Source organism: Aythya marila, assembly GCF_965140915.1.
Source record: "Aythya marila genome assembly, chromosome: Z".
Classification (NCBI taxonomy): Eukaryota; Metazoa; Chordata; class Aves; order Anseriformes; family Anatidae; genus Aythya; species Aythya marila.
Window position 1 is genome coordinate 39,075,407 of NC_139080.1, and position 6,414 is coordinate 39,081,820.

General features: G+C 34.4%; 1 long non-coding RNA gene across 1 annotated transcript; it reads left to right on the forward strand.

Annotated features, from left to right (window-relative positions):
- Window positions 1-394: 394 nt before the first annotated feature.
- On the forward strand, window positions 395-3,677 carry LOC309889741. The gene is made up of 3 exons (XR_014319314.1): window positions 395-492; window positions 3,111-3,171; window positions 3,589-3,677. It is a non-coding gene; the product is annotated as an uncharacterized lncRNA (long non-coding RNA).
- The last annotated feature ends 2,737 nt before the right edge of the window (window positions 3,678-6,414 follow it).

Here is a 6,414-nt window from a genome sequence, read left to right on the forward strand (position 1 = left end):
TGAAACAGAAGGGTAAAGATATTCACTGAATATTTACGATATCTAATGCTTTTCTCTTGATAAACACACACTAAGGTTTATTTTCCTAAATATTTATTTTCCTCCTTGTATTCTGCTACCAATGAAAAATTTCTGCCTGTCCCAGCCTTTAAGAAGTGTCTGTAGAATCAAACTACCCCTGCTTGCATTTGTTTTGTAAATTGGTCAATTTTTATTTATTTATTTTTTATTTTGCAAAATCCCCAGGACTTAACAGGATAGTCCAAATAATGTTTCAACATATATAGAAAAATAAAAGCAACCAAACTAAAAAATAAATCAAAAACAACAGCAACAAAACTAAAGGTCTTTTTGAATAATGAAACTTATAATTGTGATCTCTTTTTCTACTACCTTCAGAGCCTGAGGGAAAGAAACAGACAACTGAGCCAAGACAAAGAAGATCTTATTCACCAAATGAAGCAACAAACAGAAAAATGGGAAGAACAACAGGTAAAAAAATAAATAAATAAATAAAATTTTTTTTGGTTCTATTTCAATTTGTTCTTATTCCATTTCACAGTTAGTGCTGTTCCCAAGAACCTAAGTGACCCTGAAAACCACATTGTCTGCCTTTAGATACGTACATCTAAGTCAGCTAAGATTAAACTGCTAGACACCTGTCTTGTTTTAGAGAATCCAAGTGATTTTGGGGACATTAGACACCAGTGAAGAAGACTTTTCTTTTTTTTTTGGCATACTATGTTATTTTTCCACTAAAAATTGTGATTGTCATTTCTCTGTCTTTTTTCACTTCATGTCTTTTGAAAAATTGTAAAACCACAGTAAAGCTTTTTTTTTTTTTTTTAATTTTAATTTAGTGAATGAACAATATTACAATATTCCAATGCAGCTGGTTGACCTGTGCTCCAAAAATAACTTGAGTGGTATTACCAAGGAAAAATAGACATCATTAAAGTTCCTCAAGTTTTGCAATATTTCTTTCTGATAATGCAAATTCTGTTTGCTAAATATCTGAGATGGCTGCAGGCACAGAAAAAGTGTATAGATAGAAGCAAATGTTGAGAGAGTAGGCATTGTACTGGGTTAAAATGAGTGTTTCCATCCTTTTCATCTTGGCCAAACTGTTTTGCAGCCACGTTGGCAGACAGTTTTGTAACGCTTAAACTTTGTTCTGTATTTCTGTATAGAATCATTATCGGGTGTTCATGACAGAAATACTTTAATATATATATATATACTGCAAGATCATAACAATTCTGTTACACTCATTTTTTCATTGTAATGATTCTTTTACTGGAGAGAGGGAGGGAAGAAGGCAGAGACAGAGAGGGGAAGAATAAAAGGGAAGTTTCTTCTTACAGAATCACAGAATCACAGAATTTTCTAGGTTGGAAGAGACCTCAAGGTCATCGAGTCCAACCTCCAACCTAACGCTAACAGCCCTCCACTAAACCATATCCCTAAGCTCTACATCTAAACGTCTTTTGAAGACTTCCAAGGATGGTGACTCCACCACTTCCCTGGGCAGCCTGTTCCAATGCCTCACAACCCTTTCAGTGAAGAAGTTCTTCCTAACATCTAGCCTAAAACTCCCCTGGCCTTACAGAGAAGGAGAAGGAGGAGAAGGAAAAGGAAGAGGAGGAGGACTGAAAGACCTATTTAATTAGGGAATATCTTAAGGCTGTAACACCACACACTGCCATGAATCGTAGAGTTCAACAGAGAATGCCTTTGTTTTTAGTTCTGAAAGGCAAACAAAGTTATGTTTTATTTAACAGTCATGGAGTGCTCACTGTTATGTACTGTTCAATAAAAGGCTATATGTTTAAAGAATAAAATAGATTGCTACGGCTAATATCAGAAATTCTATTCCAGTCTGCTCTCAGGACTGAAGCCCAAATGCATGTTCAAATTATGTACTTTATTCCAGTTGTTTTTCCTCTAACATGAAATTTTCAGCATGGGCTACAAAATACTAGCAGTTCCAGTTTGGCAGCACGCACAGTGAAAAAGCACAGCCTTCTGAATATTCCAGTGTGTAGTCCTTCCCTAAATCTACTTGCAGATGTTTGTCTGTGGAAATAATCTCTACTGGTTTTCCTTTTAGTAGTTGTATTGAAAAAGTTTTGTCCAGTTTGACCTGCTAGTTTTTTAGTGATGGCTTGTCAGAATTGCTCTCCTCAGATTTACCTATAGAATCCCCCTTCTGATGTTAAAGTTATTTCAGGTTCACCATAAATTCTGAAATTCTTATGACTGAAAAAAAAAAAATAAAGATTTAATTTTATTATATATTTTATTTTATTTTTATTACAGATAGTCTGTGAACATGGTTTAGATATTGTCTGTTATTTTCTGAATAGAGTTCTGTTTTACATATAATATGTACAAGTCTTTCTGTAACCAGCCAATTTTCATTTTACTGGTATCATATATTCAGGATCATCTTAACAAACCACTGAAGGGAAAAAAAAAAAAAAAAAAAGAGTCTCGAAGTCAGATTGTCTCTCATTTATGAAATTGAATGCAGGTTTCTGTAGCATTTCAGAGTGAAGGTCTCAAACAGGAGTGTTTGTTTAGTAATGCAGCACCATCTTCTGATTACATTCTGCATAGCACCAGTATTTAAAGTTGTTTGTTTGCTTGTTTTTCATACATTTCTAACAATATCTACCACAATATTGCCTTATTTCCAATTGACTAACAGTGAAATAAACAAACAAACAAACACTGTGTGGCCAGAGGCTTTTTCTTTTCTATAGGTTCAAGAGTCTTTCAATGTAAATTTTATCACATTTTTCATTCTGGTAATGTGGGAAGGTGCTATTATAAACATAAAACATTTTGATACGGGCTGTTGCAAAAATGTCAGTGCTTGAGAAGTATCTGTTTTACTTCTGTGTTCTTTTGTTCATTTTTGTTTGTTTTGTTATATGTTTTGTTTTTGTTTTTCCTAGCAATAAATACATGTACACAACAACTAATTTAGTTAGGTTGTGATTATCAGTGGCAACATTAATTCACCATGTTTAACATATTGTCATCAAGGAAACACAACAAAATTTGGTAACACTGCTTTTCTTCTCTCATCCTTTCTTGTCTTGCAGGTCTCCATTCTAGAAAATCTGTCAAAAAAAATAAACCATCTTTATACCCAGCACACATTGAGTGAGTTTCATATTTTGGACACAAAATTTCTTTATATGCCTTATTTCTTTCCTGTTTTTCTTACTTTGTAGTGTATGCTATCTGAAGTTAATATAAGCATTTCATTGCAATAATGTGTTTCAGATCAAATTATGGAAGAACGTTGGAGCTAGAATTGATGTCTGTAATGACTCCAAACTCCTTAGCATAAGTCAGCAGCACTTATTTCAGTCAGCAGCAGTTTTGAGTAGGCTTATTTCAACATTTGAGTAGAATTCTGTAATATAATTCTTGATTATTATAATTTATTTGTGCATTGTAAATTCTTAATTTATGCTAGGAATTAATTTACCCCAGTGAAACAATATTCTAGCAAATGTGTAGTTGTAGAAATGCTCAAGTTTTTCTTACCTGTTTTCTCTATTATTTTCAATACAGCTTTGCGGGGACTTCACACCATCAGTCTATATGTGGAGAGAGTGCGTGACCTCATGAATTTCCAGATAAAAATTCTTCAACAAAAGTCTGAAAAGACAGAAGGAGAAAAAGCCGATGTGCCAGTGATTTTAAAATTAAAGGCAGAACAAGTGAGAACAAAAATGGAAATTAAACTGGTTTGGTTTAACATTGTTCCAATTGTTTCAAAGGCAATCAGGTTGACTCTCCCTAGCAAAGGCTGAAGGAAACCAAGGGTCTAACTGATAGTAAAACACATGGGCCTTGTAAAATATATGTTCCTTGAGAATGATACATTGGTGATTAATGATTAAAATAGCACAGTAATGAAGTCTGATTCTTCTGGAACAAGATAGTGTTCTGTTGTCTTTATAATCATGTAAATTTTGCTACAAAATCTTTTAAAGACCTACTACTTTGAATTACAAAATCAATATGCTAAGCATTGGAACTAAGTAACTTTTCCTTTTTTAGCATTTCTCCATTTTTTCTCTCACTTGCTTATTAAAATCTTGGAAATTTCATTGAAAGGAGAAAATATCTAGATCCTGGCTTAGTGTTTAAGAAATATCTTTTTTGCTTCCCAGGCAGCTGATGAAGAGAAGCCTGAATGTTTAATGGAAACAGAACCTCTTTGGCAAGCACACATCATGTTGCAAAAGATACAGGAATCTCTACAGAAACAAGGGAGAGAAGTCAGTGAGACCCTAGAAAGTGAAAGAAGATACTACAAAGCAATGAAACCTCAAATCAAGATGCTAATATTCTTGAAAGATCTTGCCAAGAAGGTAAGAACTCAGTGATAACAAAAATGAAAAATGATTTGCTGAGTTTTCTAAAATTGGAAAAAATTATCTTACATAGAAAAAATTATCTTACATACTGTGGTGCTTTCACCCTAATGGACAGATAAACTCCAGCACAATGAATCTCTCAGTCATCCTCTTTGAAGGAAGAGGGAAAGAAAAAATACAATGTGGGTTAAAAAAAAAAAAAAAAAAAAGGGCTCACAGGTTGATTAAAAGAATAAGTAAGGAAAAAATAAGAAAAGATACAAGTAAAGGTTGTATGGAAGCAAAGAGAGGAAAAACAATTATTCTATTTCCCGTTGATGAGTGAAGATCAGCTATGTTTTGGGAAACAGGGCCTCTATACACAGCATGGTTGTTCAGGAGGACATACATTTTCATAATGAAAGCCTCTCCCCTTCTCCTTCCCCTTTCCTAGCTTTTATTGCTGAGTGTAACATCCTATGATATGGAATACCTCTTTGGTAGATTTAGCAGCCCTGAAAATGTCCCCTCCCCATCTCTTGCCCCATCACCCAGTCTCCTGGCTTTGGGTGGAGAGGGGAAGTTGGAGAGAGTCTTGATGCACTGATCAACAAGGCATTGGTGAGATATCAGTGCTGTTCTAGCTGTAAGTACAGAGCACAGCTCTATATGGACTGTTGTGGGGAAAATTTAACTCCATCCCTGGCAGAGCCAGTACATACACGTTTATTCAAAGGTTAAGTTGAAATTTTCAGAATTACACATGGAAATAATGAAAGCTAACTCCTCACTGAAAGTCAGCCTATGGAAAACTGATTAGACCAACTTGCATTTTTTTTATTGAGCATTATTTTAAAAGATAAATTAGTGAAGCTTGAAAATGGCACCATGAAAAAATCATGGTTTTCTGTCCTTGTTGTCTAAATATCATGAACTGCAAACAGATATGCATGCTTTGCAGAAAATGTAATCTAATTTTTCATCCATGGTAGGTTCACACCATGTATTGTGATGTCCCTGAGGCACAACAGTATATCAGCCAGCTTATCAGAAAGAACGAGAATGAAAGGGCTGACTGGAAAGAAGCCTTTAATAATGCTCAGGCTGACATTCTGTCCTATGAAGTATTTTATGGAAATGAACTCATGGATGAGAAAAGGTATATTGGATAGTTAATAAAGTAGAGAAAGAAATAATAATGAAAAGTAATGAGCTGTTTCCACATAAAGAAAATACATTTTAGAGAATGTTATTATAATATTCATGCATAGTTTTGAAATTGAATTAAAAAAAAAAAAAAGTCTACACTTGCATTAAGAATTAAATGAAGCTTAGAAGCATCTGTTATAAAAAGCAGGAAAACATTTCAGCTTAACTGTCATATGCAAGTTTTAACCAATGTGTGATGGCTTGTGCTACATCATCAACACTTGTTTTTTCCCTACATTTTTATAGTGTGGTTCTCATACTCTGGGTAATTGCATTATTCTTGTAGTTAAGTAACTAGTTCTTAACAAACTTCATTTTATTTTGAACAATGACAGGACAGAGCTCTCAATGAAGCTTTTCAGAAATCTTGGGAAAGCAAAATCTGAATTTGAATACATTGAAACGGAGAAGATTGTTTTCGATTGTATCCAGACAGGGAAAATCCCCAACTGGATTAAAAGGGATTGTCTTTATGTAGACTTGGCAGGTAAGAAATCCTTCTGTCAATTCAAAGAAAGCTAATTTGCTCAGACAACTAACTTTTGAATATAAGAAAGCAGAGTACGTCAATTAAAGACACCTAGAGCATGCTACAATCAGAATTATAGAATGGTTTGGATTGGAAGGTCCCTTAAAGATCATTGAATTCCAACCGCTCTGCCATGGGCAGGGACACCTTCTACTAGACTGGCTTGCTCAAAGCCCCTTCCAACCTGGCCTTGAACACTTCCAGGGACATTCTCTAGACAGCCTGTTCCAGTTCCTCACCACCCTCATAGTAAAAAATAGTAACAAGTCTATTCCAAAAGTATAATCTGCATTTATC